A 19537-nucleotide genomic window follows, 5' to 3' on the forward strand; every position below is an offset into this window, starting at 1 on the left:
CAGCCCCGAGACCTGCTGCAGGATTGTGGCTGTATGTGCCATGCTGCACAACATTGCCACCAGAAGGGGCATACCCATTGAGATGCACAACAGTGATTCTGATGGTGACGAGCAACCACCCGCACAACACCGACAGGTGCATGTGGCAAACACTGCAGAAGGTCAGAGGAGACGTGCACACATCACACAACATCATTTCTGAGGTAGGTAATAATGAGCCATTACAACCAAATGTTGAACCTAAATGTTTAATTAACATGAGCACATGTCAAACTGAAGGAGTGTGTCTTGAAAATTTGGAAGGTGTTTGCATTGGTCTATAAAGTAAAAAAAATACTCAATACTGGAGGGCAATCACTACGTTGAGATTCACCATGGTTACTCTAGCATGGCCAAAAAAGAGTATAAGCCTGGCTAGCGCCTCTTGCCACGTAACCCCAGCCTCCTGTCGCCTGCCTCGGCAACATCACCCTGACGTGAACCTGTGGATGTGGAGCTGCGCGAACTGCGCCTCCTGTTAGTGCTCACTGGTACTGATAGGCTACTCAGGCTTGAGGCCTCCTCACTCCCCTCCTCCCCTTCAAGTTGATGGCACTCACAGTCCCGGACTGGATGTGTTCCACAGCAGTGGTCACTTGTCCTAAGGACCTGGCAACATCCCCACAGAAATGGCCAAGCGCCGTGCCAATAGCATAGTGGTGTTGGAGAGCTTGTTGATGGCCCTTGTTTGTGCTGACATGCGGTCCGCTTAGCGCGTTGTCCTAAGGGGTGGGTGGAATTTGCGTAATCGCGTTACGCAAACCTCCGCGAAATGGTAAAAAATAATTCCACGAACATGCGGAATTGCTTGTTTACAATGCTTTTTTCCTGTTCGCAATTGCTGTTTGCATGCTCGGGGGAAATATCTTGTGAATACGGTTTTTGAGAACGCAAACAAGCAAAAAATTTCACGAAGTTGCGGAACGCAGAATTTTGGGAACGCAAAATTACCCAAATTCTGCAAATTTAACAAGCGGAGCAAAATTTACCGACCAGGCCTAGTTGTCCTGCAAGCACCGCACGGGTGAGCTCCTGTAGGCTCAAGATTGTCTGCCTATTCCCCTCAACAACCACTGTTGTTAGCTCATGCACACTGTCTGCCATTGTGCTTATGTTCTTGGCCAGCTTTGTGATCTGCATATTGATTGTGCCCATGTGTCTCCCCTGCAGGCGCTGCACGCGTAGCATCTGAGACTCCACGCCTCCATACACATTTGGAGCCTGCTCATCACGTGCCACAATACGGGCCCTGGACCTGCGCTGTTGTCCTGGTTGGACCTGTGCCTGTGTTGGAGTAGGTGAAGGGACACATGGCTGGCTGGAGGCTGTAGTGGGTGCTGGAGTCTGCTCTGATTCCATTTCTTGCAGTGAGGGTACATGTGCCCTGCGTTTTGGTGGTGCTTTTTATGGACCACAGTAGTCACTACATCCGTCTCTGCAGGTGTCTCCAAGATGACAAGCTGGTCACTGTCCTCGAAGTCTGCCTCAGCTGCATCTGTGATGTGAAACAGTGCAGTGTTAGTCTTGTATGATCCTAATTCTGGTTACATTTGCATACTTAGTTCAAAATAATTCACTGATTTAAACACACTGGCTGGCATGCGGTGTTGGTATGTTTAATTAACCATTGTTGCATTTGAATGCCCACTTGTCTGACATGACTACAACTCCCATGATGCATTGTATGTATGATGGGAAATGTGGCACGGGGTTTTACCTGTACACTGTGATTTGCCTGGGGAATGTGCACAATTATACCGTACGCAGAGGAGTCGCGCTTGCATGCATCTTACCTTGTGGTGTTCTTGCTGCGCCGGATGTGTCCAATTGTGTCACTCCGACGTCGGCCTTAGACTCGATTGTCCCCTCAAAAAGGTCCACCAGGCCTGTATTTGCGGGTGCATTCGATGGACCCCCTTCTGTGCCAGCTGCTTCCTTCACCCTTTCGGCTATGCGCTCCTTGGCACGTTTCCTCAGGTCGTATCACCTTTTCTTCAATTCATCAATGCTGTGGTGTCTGACTCCCACAGCTTTCACTTTTTCCTTCATACGCAACCTTAATCTTTGCTTACAGCCTCTGGCACCTTCAGGGACAATTTGCCGAATAGCTTATCATTGCTACTGCTGACCCCCTCAATCAGGTGTTCAAGTTCCCTCTCAGAGAACTTCAGCTTCCTCTTCCTGGGCGTGGCGATCTTCCCTGCATCGGTTTTGTCAATCCTGGGTCTGGGAACAGTAGCTGGATACCGAGTGTGAGGTTTCTCAGCTCAGCTTCAGTACTTCGCCTCCTCATCTGAGGTCCTCAGGGCACTTAATGAATCATGGACTGGATGACTTCCTGGTGGTGATGTCATCAGCCTGCTTTCAGTGTGACCTGCTTTTTGCGAGGTCGCTAATAGCGAGTTTACTAATACCGAAATCGCTATTAGCGACTTCGCATTTTACGGTTTCCTGGGTTAGCGAGTCGCAATTATGTCCTCGGTCTTGTTTTAGCGAATTTTCGTGAATCGCAATATTTAGCTATTCTCTTCATGCATTCTGGATAGCGATTTTTTATTTGCGATTCCTTATTTTTCGCAAATAAGGAATCGCTTTTTCTAATTTTGATCCATGTGCCCATAGGTAACTAGTTTATTTATGAAACAATAGCACATATTACAAGAGAGTGTGAGAGTCTCTGTATGAGTATGTAAATGAGTATCAATGTGAGTGGGTCTCTATAGGTACATGAATGGTTGTGACAGTGTCGGTATAGGTACGTTGAAAGGTTTTGACAGTCTATGAAGGGATATATGAGAGGGAGTGAGTGCTTGTGTATGGGTATCTAAAAATATGAAATGGTGTCTACATGGGTATATGACAGTGTGTGTGAGTCTCTCTATGTGTGTATGGAAGGTTATCACACTATTTGTATGGGTATCTGAAAGGGTGTGACAGTCTATGTATGGGCATGTGACAGAGTGTGGGAGACCCTCTATAGGTATATGAGAGGATGTCTGTATAAGTATGTGAAATGGTAATAAAATATTTCTCAGTGACTATGTGTAAGGCTGTGAGAGACTATGTATGGTTATGTGTGTGTAAATGGGTCTGACAATATATGTATGAGTATGCGTGAGGGTGTGACAGTCTAAATATAGGTACGTGAATGGACATAAAGGTGTCTAAATGTTATGTGAAACTGTGTGAGAGTCTAAAATTGGTTATGAGGATGATTATGTCAGAGTCTGTGTAACAGTATGTTAAAGGCTTAAAAGTGTCTGTATGGATAACTGACAAGTGTTTTTGTGAGTATGGGAATAGATGTTTTACTGTCTGTATAAGTATGTATAGCAAGTATGTTAGCTTTCTATCCGACCGCACCTTCCAAGTCTTCTCTTCCTCATCCGCTTCCCAAACTTTTACATCTGCATATGGAGTCCCACAGGGTTCCATCCTGAGCCCCTTGCTCTTCAACTTATACATCAGACCTCTGGCGTCTATTGCGGAGCAAGCTGGGCTCACCATTTACTCCTACGCAGATGATACCCAGATCCTCTACTCTCTTTCCTCAGACTCTCATGCCCCCTCATCCGCCCTTTGCTCAGGATTGAGCAACATCGCAGCTTGGATGTTGGACAACAAACTGCAACTGAATGGGGGAAAAACAGAACTTCTTCTCTTTGGCCACAATACCACTCTATGGGGACCCCAACACTGGCTCGCTCAAATGGGCACTCCACCCACTCCTTCTAAATCAGCACGCAACTTAGGCGTGATTTTCGACGACCAGTTAACTATGAAAAGCCATGTGATCAAAACTTCCTCCACCTGCATCACAATCATTAAGTGGTTGCGCAAGATCATCTGGATGCTGCCTGTGGATACCCAAAAAACTGTAGTCCAGGCTCTAATCACTTCTAGACTAGACTACAGTAACATTCTTCTCCTGGGTGCCAGCAAAGAGGTGACCCGTAAACTGCAGACAGTCCAGAATATGGCAGCAGGACTTCTCTGCAAATTACCCAATACTTCCCCTACATCTAACTCCCTTCGCACACTACACTGGCTCCGCATTGAAAACCGCATGAAATTCAAGGCTGTCTGCATCATGCACAAAATAAATACTGGTCTGGCCCCACCATATCTCACATCCTTGGTTCACCAGCATTGCCCCCCCGCACTCTGCGTTCATCTAACCAACACCTTTTCTCAGTGCCTAGAATCAGAAAAGCCAGAATGGGAGGCCGTTCCTTTGCCTGGCTAGCCCCTTCACTTTGGAATTCTCTTCCCCTTCAGTTACGAAAAGAACCCAATTACCTTAGATTTCGCAAACAGGTAAAAAATTGGCTATTCAACATGTAGCTTCCTCCCTTCTGACTTCCCCTCTCCTTTTGTTGGTTTTAGCGCCGGGAAACCTACGGGTAGCTGAGCGCTTTATAAACTTAAATATAATAATAATAATATGTGAACGGGAATAAAATAATAATGCATGTGTGTAAGGGTGTGAAAGACTCTGTATGGGTATGGGAGAGGGTGTGAGATTCTCTGTATGAGTATGTGAAAGGGTGTCAAAGTCTGTGTATAGCTATGTGAATGCCTATAAGGTGTATGAATATGTGAGAATATCTGTATAGGTATTTCAGTGGGAATAAGGCTGCCTGTATGGGTATGTAACAGGGTCTCACAGTGTATTTATGATTATATGAGAGGCTCTGTCAGTATGTGTATGGGTTTCTCAATGGACATAAAGTTCTCTACATGTTACATGAATGTATGTGAGAGTCTATGTGAAGATATAAGGATGCATATGACACTATCTGTATGGGTATATTACAGGCTATGACAGTTTATGTATGGGTGTGCGAATGATTGTGACAGTCTCTCTACAGATATGTGAGAGGATGTCAGAGTCACTGTATCAGTATGTGAATAGGTATAACAGTATCTGTAGGGGTATGTGAGAGAGTGTAAGAGTGTCTCTATTACTATGTCAATAGGTGTTACACTCTGTATAAGTATATGAATCAAAATATAGGAGGTCTCTATGAGTATATGAAAGGATGTCAGAGTCTGAGTATAGATACCTGAATTTCTATAATGCTGTATGTATGCATACGTGAGAGGGTGTGGGAGTATCTCTATAGGTATGAAAATAGTTGTGACAGTGTCTGTATAGATAAGTGACAGGGTCTTACAGTCTATGAATGGATGTATGAGAGTGTGTGTATACATCTGCAAATGAATATGAGTCTATACATGGGTATGTGGGAGTGTGTAGAATGGTGTATAAATCCCTGAATGCATACATCAATAGGTATAACTGTGTCTACATGAGTATGTGAGATGATAAAATAGTATCTCTATGGGTATGTGAGAGGATGTCTAAGTCACTGTACCAGTATGTGAATAGGTATTACCGTACCTGTTATGGGTAAGAGATAAGATGTAAGACTCTCACTATGAGTCTGTAAAAGTAAGTCAATAAGAATAAAAGAGCTCTATATGAGTATCTGAAAGGATGTCACAGTCTACAGGTATGTGAATGTATGTAAGGGTGTAAATATAAATAGGTAAGAGGGTGAGAAAGTACCCCTATAGGTATGTGAATGCTTGTGAGAGTGTCTGTATAGATATATGAAAGGATCTGACAGTATATGAATGAATATGTGAGAGGGTGTGAGAGTCTGTGTATGGTTATATGAATGTATGTCATACTGTCTGTATGGCTATGTGAGAGGGTGTAAATGTCTATGTACGTGTATGTGACAGGGTATGTGAACCTCTTTATGCATATCTCAATGGGCATATAGGGTATCTACATAGATATGTGAGAGAATGTAAGAGTCTATATATGGGTATATGAGAGGCTGTGAAAGTCTGTGTATGGGTATGTGAGAGGGTGTGAGAGTCTATATGAGTATGGGAATGGGTATAAGGGTATCTACTTGGGTATATGAGATGATGTGACAGTCTCTGTATGGGTATGTGAATGGATATAAAGATGTCTGCATGGGTATGTGAGGGGATATGAGAGTCTCTTTATAGATATGTGAGAGGGTGTAACTCTCTGCATGGGTATGTAAATGGGTGTCAGACTGTTTAGGTATATGGGTGGGAAGCAGGGAAGTCTGAATAGGTATATGAGAGAGTGGAACAGTGCATGTCTCGGTATGTAAGAGGGTTTGATAGTCTGTGTGGGTAGATGAGAGGATGTCAGAATCTCTGTATGAGTATGAGAATGGCTATTGAAGGAAGTGACCCTTAGAGGCCACCCAGGTTACTTACAACCACCTGCTATGCCTTCCCAAAAATGAAGAGTCGGTCAGACAGTAGAAAATAAAAACATACATTTTAATATTGATACTCTGCAGAGGAGTCCATCCTGACCTGCACCCTAAGATGCCTGCCCAGGGACTGGCCACCCCAACAGACTACAACATGTAATGAATCATCCCAACAGCCTTCAACCATGCCCACAGTGCTAAGTTACCGGCCTGGGCCAAACATGAACAAAGAGGGCACAGAGGCATGAACTACCACCTGCCAGATGGGTACACGTTATCGGCAACTCAAGGTTGCCATGCTGGGCCTCAGCATCTCTTAACGTGGCAGCAGAACTGCACACTCAGAAAGATTTGTGAGGGCTGAATGGTCTATTCATTAGGTAAGTTGAGAAACATCCTTGAACAGAAGAGAAAATAATAACAAAATACAGTGTTCTGCTGAGGCAAGCAATCAGAGTAATGAGGCATAGTTTAGGCACAGTCTAAGCAGCCTAATAGGGATTAAGAAATGCAAAATGGAGTGACACTCGCTAACTGAAGCCTGCACATTATGGGGATTACTCAGCAGGTTGCATAATGTGAATACGAATGGCATCTATTTAGCCACACACTGCTAACCTAATATAGCATGAAACGGGTGCATTGCAGGAATGAGAATTTGAAACCTAACACTATAACGGTGTCTGTATATGAATGTGAATGAGAATTAAGATGTTCTGAATTAGTATGGGAAAGGATACACACATCAACTTACTTCTGACTTTGTAAATGCATGCATCATTGAACTTTATGATCTGCTACTATATGCATTGTTATATCATTATCTGTGAAAAGTAAATATATTTAACTAAACCTTGCTCCCTTACCAAAAACATCAGTGTGAACCAGCTCATATTAATCCACATATTTGAGCATATGTTATTATATAGATAATATATTGCCTTCATGTTAACCCTGGGCGTCCGAATCGGCTACGCCCACGGAGTAGGCGTAGTGTTGCCTCCTACGCATTTTGCGTAGACAGCATAGCCGGCAACACTACGCCCACTCTGTGAGCGTAGCCGAGTCGGCCGCCACCCGCCTCCCTCCCGCTCTCCCCTACATACATTATTTAAGGCAAATACCCTTAATAAAACAATTTTAAAGCACTTACCGTGTCCGGGGCTCGTCCGGGGCTCCCTCTTGGAATAGCGTCCCATCCATAGATACCAATGCGCATGCGCGGGCGGCCGCGCATGCGCATTTCTCGGGAGAAATGCGCATGCGCGGCCGCCCGCGCATTGGTATCTATGGCGACGCAATTCCAAGAGGGAGCCCCGGATGTGCCCCGGACACGGTAAGTGCTTTAAAATTGTTTTATGAAGGGTATTTGCCTTAAATAATGTATGTAGGGGAGAGCGGGAGGGAGGTGCGTAGTGGGGCTACGCGGAGTGCAGGAGTGGGCGTAGCTTCTCGCCCACTCCGCGTAGCTCCGCGGAGCCCCACTACGCCCACTACGCCCAGGGTTACTTCATGTCCTACTGCATACATTAGCTTTTCATTCCTTATGTCACTCCCTACATTGGTGTAAACCCCTGTTCTGTTTTTCATCACTAGTTTTTCTTTATAGCTCCTGATTAATACACTTTACTTTATTTTCATCTTCTATTCACATTGAATGTTGCCTTTTACTATTGTCAAAAATCCTGTTCACTTTTATCTACCTTACACTCAGTCCTTCTGTATCAATGTTTTATGATTCTACAGCTTAATACACATATCTAATAAATGTGATTGATGATTAGTATTTTTATTTCTCAATTTCAGGATGTCAAAATTGTCTGAAGAAAGCATAAAAAAAACGAGCAGGAGAATGGTTAACCACTCTCATACAGGGTGACCCTGAATGGCACATTATTAAACTTAGCTTTCAAGGTTACAGAGACTGTAAACAAATAGAAACAGTAAATTAATTTTATTTCATCTCCTTACTATTCATACAACTCTTCTGTACTATTACATTCCTTAACCCTTTGTTTAACTCCTTTAAAGAGAGTCCAATTTGGTAGCGAATTTGTGTTGGATCTGCGGATTTACGAAAGCTGTCACCACGCCCCCCCTCATGAACCCTCACATAGAATCTACAGATTCACTAGGTAAACCAAGATTGTTTTTTAAAAAACTGTTCCTAATCACTACCACTTACACGCCACTTCCTAAAAAATCATTACATTTAGACCCAAACAAATCTTTTTTTTGTTTAAATTTCTTTATTTGCATTTTATCATATTTTAACATCAATAGTGCTGAATTCACATGTTACATGGGAGAAAATATATGATGGGATCAGATTCATCTCACTTGCACATATTAATCATATTATAAAGATATGACAGTTTGGGTGCAACCGCCTTGAAAGGCATATGTTTAGATTCACAGTGTATTAGTAACAGTCAGGATATGACCAAAATGTCCAGAGATGATGATGGTAGGTGTCACCCGCTTCTATTATGTGCCATGTCTCAACAGAATCATGAACCAATCTGCCCACTGTGGTCCAGGTGGAGCTACGTGATTCTTGTTACAGGAAATAGTGCAATTCATATTTAACAAAGAAAAAAAATAAGCAAGTAAACAAATTACAACACTCCAACACACTAAGTTAATTTCAGGCTATTGTTGGTGCTTCCATCCTATGCGTACATATCCTTCAGTCCTGAGCCCCACCATTACAGGATACAGAAAGAGAAACATCTAGAGTTATCCCTGTTCCCTACTACAACAACAGTACACATTCAGGTGATGTCAATATCAAATTGTTATATGCGGTATCTCAGTCATTGATCACTCAGGTGTTTACACTTGGTAGTCCTATCGCTGGTTGACACAATATTAGCATCAAAGCCCTGGTCTGATTCTTTTAATTGCGACAACATTGTGTCCCAGTATCACGCGATGGGGTATTTATGCCAGTCTGCTACTTCCTCCCTGTGCAGTGCTGTGCTTTGGCCTATGCCCATGCCACTGGTGAATTTTTCCAATTGTTGGAGGCAGTGTGGTGTTTACTTTTCCATAGCTTAGTGATTAGTTGTTTAGCTACAATAAGACCCAAATCTGTAAATCTGGAGGTGACTTTGTGTTTCTTGGGTCTAGGAAATAAGCCCAATATACATTTCTCCCATGAGCACAATTAGGGTCTATCAGTGTAGGCCGCTGCTGTCACTTCCTTCCAGTAAAGCTGTAGCGTGGGGCAGGACCACAGTATGTGTAATAAATTGGCTCCAACCTGATTGCAGTGCGGGCAATCGGAATTGGTTAATTTGAAACAGTTGTTTAGTTTGTCTGGAGATAAATATGCTCTGTGTGTAATATACATTTGAATAACACGAAATTTGGCATTTCGTGGTATCTGCGTGGAGTGGGGAGTCTGGCCATTGGGTGAAACAGATGATAAATCTGAGAGTGAGACCAATGAGGTAGTGTTGAGGCTCTGTCTGCTAGATTAAGTCCTGCAAGCCATTTCACCACCCAATGGAGCTGTGGTGCTAAATAATATAGATGCATGTTTGGGACAGCCAGTCCCCCCTTAATTGGGGGCATAAATAGTTTCCAGGTGCAATTCTTGGACAGATTGAATTCTAAATAAAGCCCTGAAGCAGCTGTACCAGCTATACCAGCTCATAAAACATTTTGGTGGGGACATAGACAGGGACGTTGGAGAAGTAATTAAGGAGCCTGGGCAATATCACCATTTTGGTCAAGGCAATTCTGCCCATCACATTTAATGTCAGCGTTTTCCAAAATTGCACTTGTGCCCTAATGGAAGATACAGCTCTAATCAGATTGCCCTCCAGAATGTCTGCAGGACTACAATCGATGAAAATACCTTGATACCTGAAGGTGGAAGGCTGCCAGTTAAGAAGTGAGTTGTTTATGAATAACTCTGGGTTATGGGTTTCGCTTCTGAAGGGTTAGAGGTACGACTTAGCCCAATTCACCTTCAGGCCTGACGTTGCCTCAAACTGTCCTAATGTGTCTGCTATAAAATTCAGTATAATATGTACGTTCCTGAGATATAGGAGGAGGTGGTCTGCATATAGTGAAACCTCATGTAAACCGTCTCCCAGCTGGATACCCCAGTCCCCTCCCCTGCCACGCAATTGTATTGCTAATGGCTCCATCACTAGTGAGAAGAGAAGTGGGGACAGGGGGCAGCTCTGCCTAGACCCAAACAAAACGTATTCACTATTTCTCTTGTAAACAATGTGTCCTCACATTAACATTCTATCCTTTTCTTCTCCCCTTCCCCATACTCCTGTAACTCTTTTTCCAAGATGACCAACAATGTAACATTCTCTGTTACCAGTAGGTCAGACGTTCACAACTGTCTCTACCGCAGCATGGTAACTTCCAAGGCAAATCTTTCAGGTGTATACAATTACAAATATATTCCTCATAACCAATCACACATGTAATTATTTGAAATTCATTGCACTAACTAGTTTAAATCACTGTCTTCCTTATACCACCCAATCAAATGTAATGTATTACACTTTACTTGCGAGAGTCATTTATAACTAAATCATTTTGAAAACTGCCTCATTCAGCTGCAGACTTCTCCTGAGTGCTACTTCTCTATCCTTCAAAATGGTTAAAATGTGGACTGTAGGTAGCAGTTTTATATTCAGGGCAAGAGAGTTTGCTAGAAACAGATTTATTGACAGGTTTGCCTAATGTGGGTATTAATTGATTTTGCCAGAGATGGTTAAAGTGGCATCAATTGCTTCCATTGACTGAAAGCATTATAGAGAAGCAGCATCCAGACATCATGATTGTGCACTGTTGTGGCAATGACATAGGCACACTGACTGGGGTAGGACTAGAAATCATAATGAAGAATACCTTTGACCAATTAATGCAACTTTTCCCTCACACTGCCTTGGTGGTTTTTAACATACGCCCGAGACAGAAATTGAAATGGTCTTCTGAATGTTGTCCACAGATAGAGACAGCCAGGAAACTGTTTAAGCATTCTTCAGAGACCATAACATAGGCTCCATCTACAATAATAACAATTCTTACATATCGATGTTATCCTGGAACATCGCGGGACTGGGATCCAAAGTAGCTTTGTCTGATTGGTCAGATTTCATAGAAAAGCATGATATTTGTCTCTTCCAAGAGACATGGTCAATAGACCCAGTCTTTCGAATGGGGTACCTTAATTTTCAAGTCCCTGCAGTAAAGAAAGGCAAAGGTCGCCCGTCAGGAGGATTAGTGATCTGGATTCGACAGGCCCTAACCTGTAAAGTGCAGCAACTTGCCGTATCAAATAAGGATTTCCTTGCAGTCAGATTAACCTCAACCCTAGATAAATATATAGATATTTACAACATATATGCAAGAGGCCATCCGGGGGGTCGTAAATCAGAGGTAATTCCAGTTCTAGAGCATTTGTTAGATGCTATGCCCAGTAATACTTTGCCGCTGTGGCGGGGGATTTTACTACCACCTTCGAGCCACTAGGTGCCTTATGGAAGAGGAAGATACCAGATGGGGTATCCCCAACCTAGAGTTAATACCCATAAAAAAATGGACTGAGGTGGCTGTCCAACTGAAGGGGTTGTGCATGGGGAAAGGATTGAGGGCCGCTAATTGCCGAACACCATCTGATAGGCAGGGCGTATGTACATATGATAATGGCTATAGATCTAGCCGTATAGATTATTTGTTAGTTAGCATAAAACTGTGGCACTTCCTTAAGGATATGGTCATAATGGGTCGGATAGAAAGTGACCATAATCCCCTTATTTCATCATTTAATTTGCAGGTAGGAGAACCGGCACCAGTAACCCATGGTGTTTCAGCACCAGATCTCATTCTAACCAATGATATGCTCCATTTAAAATGGAGCAAAATCAGTGTTAGTTGTTTGGACTTCCATTCCTTAGTAAATAAAGCCCATATAGATCTTTTTGCTCGATTAAAAACATATTTTTGCAAAAAATGTTCAGGTAAGATTACAAAGATTAAGAAACCTGAAGGGTGGGATAATGAAACTTGTCGACAAGCCCGGACCAGGTTGGGTTTACCACTATGAGTTGGGGATCCTGGCAATGTAAGAGTGGTCCGACACAGCTATAGGAAAGCCCAGATAGAGGCTAAAAAGCTATGGGACCAATGTAGATGGCAGGCACTAAAGCAAGCATGTGAGGCTAAGAACCCAAAAGTGTTCTGGGACACCTACAAATGGGATAGGGGGGACGTCCAGATCCCCCACAGAACAACATACTCCAGCATCTCTGGGTTGATAATTTCAAGCGGCAGTATGCTAGCTGTGCCAATGAAAGGAACAAAGAAATATTCCCACATACATTTTATACAGGCGTGGTTTTTACACTAGAGGAAGTTGATAGGGCACTACATCCGGAAGAGCCCCAGGTATAGATTGTGTGCCAGCTGATGTTTTTTTAAAAGATTAACAAACCTGGTGTCAATATATCGTCCACCTGGCTAAGTCAATAGCACATGGTGCTGCTATCCCTCCCTCATGGAAGGGGGCAGAGATCATCCCGGTGTACAAGAAAGGAGCCAAATCTGTTGCAGGCAATTACAGGCCTATTAGCCTAATCGACTCGATGCATAAGATCATGGGTAGACTGGTCCTGTATAAAGTACAGACTTGGATAGAGGAATATAAAATCTTGACCCCATTGCAGGCTGGCTTTTGACCGCTAACAAGTACAATTGATCAATTGTTTCGTTTTATCACCATCTATTGGAAGGTAGTGGTATTGGGAAAAGGGGCATTGTATGCCGTGTTTGTTGATCTAAAGTCAGCTTTTGACTTAGTACCACGAAGCAAACTATGGCGAGTCTTGGGGGAGATGGGGATGGCCTCGGAGCTGTTGTCACTGATCGTCCGCTTGCATGAGGATAACTTCGCCAGGCTCCGTTGGGGGTCATGGGGCAAGGTTACGGGGACCTTTCCAGTTGACAGAGGAGTGTGACAGGGATGCGTCTTAGCACCCACCCTGTTCTCGCTCTTTGTCAACGGAGTGGCAGACCATCTTTCCCTGACCCCCACGGACGCGCCAGTACTGGCAGGTAATCGTATTCCTATCCTCATGTTTGCGGACGATACTTTGATCATCTCGAAAACACCTAGCAGCCTCCAGAGGGCCTTACAGCGGTTTGAGGAATGTTGCCTCATTCGTGGCCTAGAAATTAACACGGCCAAGACTAAATTAATGTCTTTTAACGAACACAGATCTTTTAGAGGCAGGGTGTATATGAATAAACTCCCTTTGGAACAGGTTAATGAGTTTACTATTCTAGGCGTAACCCTACTGACGGACATGTGCTGGAAAAGCCAACTTAATACTTAAATCTTCATACACCAAACCTATTAGTCCGGTCTTAGAGATATATGGTATGAAGGCACTAAGCTCAGCTTTATATCGTGCCGAACTATGGGGGTTCGCAAACACAAAGGATCTTACTTTAGTGGAGAATGCTTTTTTACATAAAATCACCGGTGTTCCACAAAGTACTCCTTTGTGGCCACTTTTTCTAGTCCTTGGTAGGAAAGCGGTAGTTGATTTGGTGAAGCTCCGCCCTTTACTATATTGGCGCAGAGTATGGTGCACAGAGGAATTATCTCATTATGCTCAGGGATTCAAGGATAAAATCGATGTTGACCACTTCCATAAAATCAAATGGTTGAAGGAGATCAGATCGTTGCTTGAGAGGCAGGGTATGATCGAATTATGAGATGATCCCTCTAATGCTAACTTTCCTTCTAAAAAGATCTTGAAGGAAAGATATTGGGAAATGGTTCACTCATCTGCAAGTTCTAAAGGACTCTCTACACATCTGACACTGCATTTTTTAGAATATAAGTCCTGCCCTACCTTAGAGAAATATTGGGATCTTATTGAAAAGCCACACGATCGAAAATTGTATTTCCAGTTTAGGGTAGGCACTCTTCCAACAAGGTTATTTACTGGTAAATGGGCTGGAGCTACTAATGACAAATGTATTACGTGTTCTGACCAGCAGGAATCAGTAAGTCACATACTGTTCTTCTGCCCATTATATTTTGCTCGTTGTCGTATGTGGATAAAACCTATATGTAATTTACTGGGCATCAGAAGACATGCCGTGGCTTTGCGAATTTTATGTATTGATCCCACTCCAACTATACCCATAGCCATAGCAAAATATCTGAGTTGGGTATGGTCTATTCGATCAAAGATGCTGCTCCCGGCTACGTAGCAATAGTTCTCCTGAATTATCCTCTTGCACCACGTTGTATAGCTGAGCTATGAATTATTGAAATATGGTAACAATGCTCTTAAAGTGAAAATCAATGTTATTCCAATAATGTATTCAATAGTTATTTACATTAATTTAATACATTTTTAACTATTTATTTACCACTATCAATTGTGGATGTTTTTATATTGAGATGTACATTGATATATTGATATATGATGTTTTTATAATGTATGTGCTTTTATGACTTAACTGTCGAATAAAGTTTATATGATGATGATGAAATAACCTGTGCTTCAAAATGCATGGAATATACATGAGAGATGGTGTTCACTTCACAGATGAAGGCACAGCGTGTTTCTGAGCAATTTGAAACTCTGCATTTCCTCATTTGTGTAGTCATCATATACACATAATGAACATGTCCCAAACAGTTGTTATTTTTTATATGGTTATGTAAATGGATGTGACAGTATATGAATGGGTAACTGAATGGATGTGAGAGTAAGAATGAGTGTAAAAATGAATATATATTGATTTTTTCCTACTTGCTCCAACTGCGGATCCCCGGCAGAATTACATGGGGCAGACCTCACAAGGGTTACGTGGATTTTGCCAGTTACCAAAAAAACATTTCTACATATTTCTGACACCCAAGATACATGCTCACCCCTCTTTTATAATATATACAGAGTGCAGGAAACCTCTCACCTAACCGATTCATTAAGTTTGCAAAGAAATTTTCTGCCCGAGAACCCTTTCCTAGACAAACAAAATAGCTGCAGCAACTTTTCTGTGAAGCTGCGGCCAGGCAATCAGAAGTTTTCCAGTCCGCTTGAATCCACAGAATACACAAGACTGAATCCATGAACCATTCACATCCCTAGATGTACACATTTGTTCTCCAGTTACTATCTCAAAAAATATTGAACAGATTTACACCAAATCACAAAAAGCATGATGTGCGTACTATCAACTTGCTCCCTGCCAAATGTGATGTAATTCCATCCACCGTTTCGGGCTGTAGTCTTGTTCAAAGGTCCTAAGGAAATTAACAAGGGGAACACCTTTTGGGACCCCCTTTTCCTTGGCCTGCTTGACGGACACCGCAAAACCTTCCAGACTCCATCTGAAGTGCAGAGCAATTTTTGGGGGAAAGCTTCATAGTGATTCATCAAGATACGCCAAAGATATACGGACCTGAAAATGACATCTTCCTATGGAAGCTAGGTCCTAAATAAAACTACTCACTGGTGACTGACAGTAGATTATATATATTATTGATGTTCTTTGCTTTGGACATAATCCCCCACCCCCAATTTAAGATAAGGCAATAGAACCATAAATATGAGATGTTTAGAATCTAGGTACATCTTGGATTTAAACACAAAATTTCCCAATGGGTTGAACAGGGGTGAGGAGTTAGAAGTTCACTTGGGATGATTTATTATCTCCTTATTCTGCCTAGCCTCATGCCTCCTCCCTAAGGAGGGGTTTAAAAGGTCTTTATGATGAAAGGCTGTGCAATAAGATATGAATCTACTCCAGCATTAAGGTACTTTAGATATCTATGACTAATTGACACTGAACTCTGGCACTTGGACACTCTATGCATCTCATATGTTTTATATATTTATAGCTATTTATTATATGTATATACATATATATATATATATATTACATAGTAATTGATTTATTGTATAGTGTATTGGATTCTTCATCAATTTAGTTATTTATATCCTCTCATATTTAGCTTTTAAATCATATGATGTATGAAATGTATTTAAGATGGTCTGAATGCTCTGAGTTGGCCTTGACTATTCCATAGAAACCATTGGTATGATTCCCGAAATGTCATATGATGCTTATATTTGGCTAGGGCACTGGCGCAAAAGTTTGCTCCCAAAGCAATACTTAAGTCCAAGTGGGAGACGTAGGAGGAATTGAACTGTTAAGTTGGCTTGTTTTTTATATAAAATCATTTTTTCCAAAAATAAAAAAAGAGTGGAAATAAAAATATATATATATATTTTAAATACATAAAAAATTATTATAAAATGGACATCTATTTAGCCAGTTTAAAACACGGTATGTACAAGGATTAAGGCATAAAAAGTAATGGAGGTTGTCTTTTCTATGTCTGTTATTTACTGTGCCTTTTAAATTAGAAGGATTCCAAACATAATGTGACTTTGACAAAGGCTGGGATCAGCCGAAAAGCGCCAGGATGGACACCATATTTTGAAAAAGTAAAGAAATCGCTTGACTTGCCTGGAGTGCCCACCTTTGCTCTTTTGTGTAAGAGTTTTTCAGGTATATATATACATCTATATATAAATATATATATATATTACCTACTGGCGGTCGCCAGTAGGCAGTTATAGTTAGAACCTAGTTTCCATAGGAAAAGCATTATTGTTTTCCTAATAACTTTGGTGTCGGTTTACGAATCTGCGCGAAATTTCAAAACTAGTGGCACACTCCGGTCAGCTCCTGTCTTAAAAGATTCAGGGTGATTCGCCAAGCGGGGGCCGAGAAAAAAGGGGGATCCAAAAACAAGTTTCCCCATGTTATTTTCAATAGGAAACATTAGACAAAGTTACAGCCCGAACTGCTGAACAGAATAACACCAAATTTGGCAAAATGGTAGCCCTTGGTTCAGAAAGAGTCATTTTAGTTAAATGGTGTAAATCTGTTCAGTAGTTCCTGAGGAATTAGAAAAAGAAAAGGTTTTGATATCTATGGCAGCGGTGGGTCCGCGAACCCTCCAAACCATGAGCTTCATTCTAATTGGCTGCCAAAACTCCAAATCAGGAACTGTTGGTAGAACTGAGTCACAAGAAAACAGTAAAAAAAAGATTAAAAAATAAGAAAAGGGGGCAGGGTAGAAGCACCCTGGCCCCCTAGGCCTGCTCAAGGGGTCCCACAAGAGCCCCAGGTCAAAAAAAAGCATTTGTTTTATAATTTCGGCAGAATTTGTGCTGGGCTCGCGAATCCCGCCAAAATGATTTTTGAAAATGAAGCGCATTTAAATGAGGCCCCCGGGTTGGTCAGGTCCCGGGGGCATTGCCCTATTAATAATAGCGGGGGCCCCCGCAGCCCCGGGCAGTGCCTCCTCCTCAAGGCTATGCTGATTATTTATGGGGGGCATGCAGCCCCCCTGCAGCCCTGGGGACTGCCACCTCCCCAGGGCTATGTGATTGTTTGCAGGGGCATACGGCCCCTGCAGCCCCGGGACTGCCACCTCCCCAGGGCTTTGGGATTGAAAAATGCGGGGGGGGGGGTCCCACCGGTCCCACCCCCCACACTGCCCCAGGGACCGCCACCTCCCCGGGGCTTTTTTAATTGTGTGCTGGGGCATGCGGCCCCCCTGAAGCACAGGTGACCACCACCTCCCTGGGGCTCTGTTTAAAGAAAAAAGTAGTGATGGGGCACTCTTTTTTCAATGTTGTCCATTATAGACCCCAGCCCTGGGAACCACCACATCCCTGAGGCATTCTAAATGAAGGGAGGGGGGCTGCTCGGCCCCCCTCCAGGAGCCCTCGATAGCCATGGGGACCGCCACCCCCCAGGGACGGCTCCTGCAGTGTGGGTGCCCACCCCGGGACACTGCTGTTTGCTATGGCAGGGTGGGAGCTGTGTGGATACTGCCCTGTCATAAAACCCTGCTTTGGATTTTGGAAGCAAGAGCAGGTTTCCTGCTCTCGCTTCCAAAATGTTAGCATGTTAGCAGCTCCCTGTATGAAAAAGCAATGCCTGCTACCGCAGGTGGCAGGGATCCGGCGGGACCGTGGGGGCAATGTGGCTCCCCCAGGGTCCCCATTAGAGTGGCCAGGCCCCGGGGATGGGCTCCCTCGGGCTAGAAGTGGCCCCAAAAAAATTTTGTTTTATATTTGGAGGGGGCCACGTGACCCCCCTCCTCAGGTGATTTATGGCCACGCAGCCACCCTCCCCTAAAAAAAAATAATAAAAAGGAAAGGTAGGCACCGGGGGATGGGGTCCTCAGGGCCATAAATGGCCTGAGGAGGGGGGCCACGAGACCCCCTACAACTGTATATTTTTTAAATTAAATACTGGCCATGCCTGAGGGATGGGGTCCCGGGGCAGAAAATTGCCTCAGGAGGGGGGCCTCATGGCCACCTACCTGTATTTTTTTTAAATTTAACAAAATAGGGGTCAGGGGGGAGCATGACGGCCGGAAGCTAACGGCCGTGACGGAGCTCCTCCCCCTGTGTATGGCGTGCAAACTCCACTAGCGGTATGCAGAAGCTGCAGTGGTGATATCACCTCCAGGTTTTCCTCTCGTTTTCGCTGTTTTTCACAAAAACCCTGCGGTAAAAGTTGGCTCTTCTCTTTTACGCGGGTCAAAATTAACCCGATTTTCAGCATTTGGCATTTGTGATAGCAACGCGGATGGTCGGCGAGTTGTCAAAGCCGGCGTAGTTCCGGGAGCTTGGTGCTGCCAGGGAGTGGCGACGAGACCCAAGAAGATTGTCTCAGTGGCTTGGCGGACGGACGATACAGCTGACATACCCCAATGTCAGTGTGGTAAGGGCGACCCATGGTAACACCCCCGGTAAGACGCCAGTAGTTGCAAGCTATTTCTGCTGCGGGGGCGCAAAATATTGTCACGCACTTGAGGGAGGATAGCCTTGCAGGGGGAAGCAGGGAACGTGCAAACTGCAGGAGATACTTGGACAGTGAGGTGGACTCAACACCGGCCCTAATTTATGCTACACTGGGTCTTGGCAGCAGGGAGTGGGAGCCCTGTATGGAGGAAAGTGGCTATAACGCTGTTAGCCTACACCCTAGCGCACAGCTAAGTAAACCGAGTTGTCCTTTGACAGTGCCCCCTTTTGAGGTGGGGGTCAGCCGCTACACAAATCGCGCTGCCAGCATAGCGCCTGCATCCCAGAAACCATCTGTTTCCCCACCAGTAATCCAAATCAAAGCTACCTCTCGGAAAGGAAAGGGAA

Source organism: Lissotriton helveticus, chromosome 2_1 (assembly GCF_964261635.1).
Source record: "Lissotriton helveticus chromosome 2_1, aLisHel1.1, whole genome shotgun sequence".
In the NCBI taxonomy this organism is placed as follows: domain Eukaryota; kingdom Metazoa; phylum Chordata; class Amphibia; order Caudata; family Salamandridae; genus Lissotriton; species Lissotriton helveticus.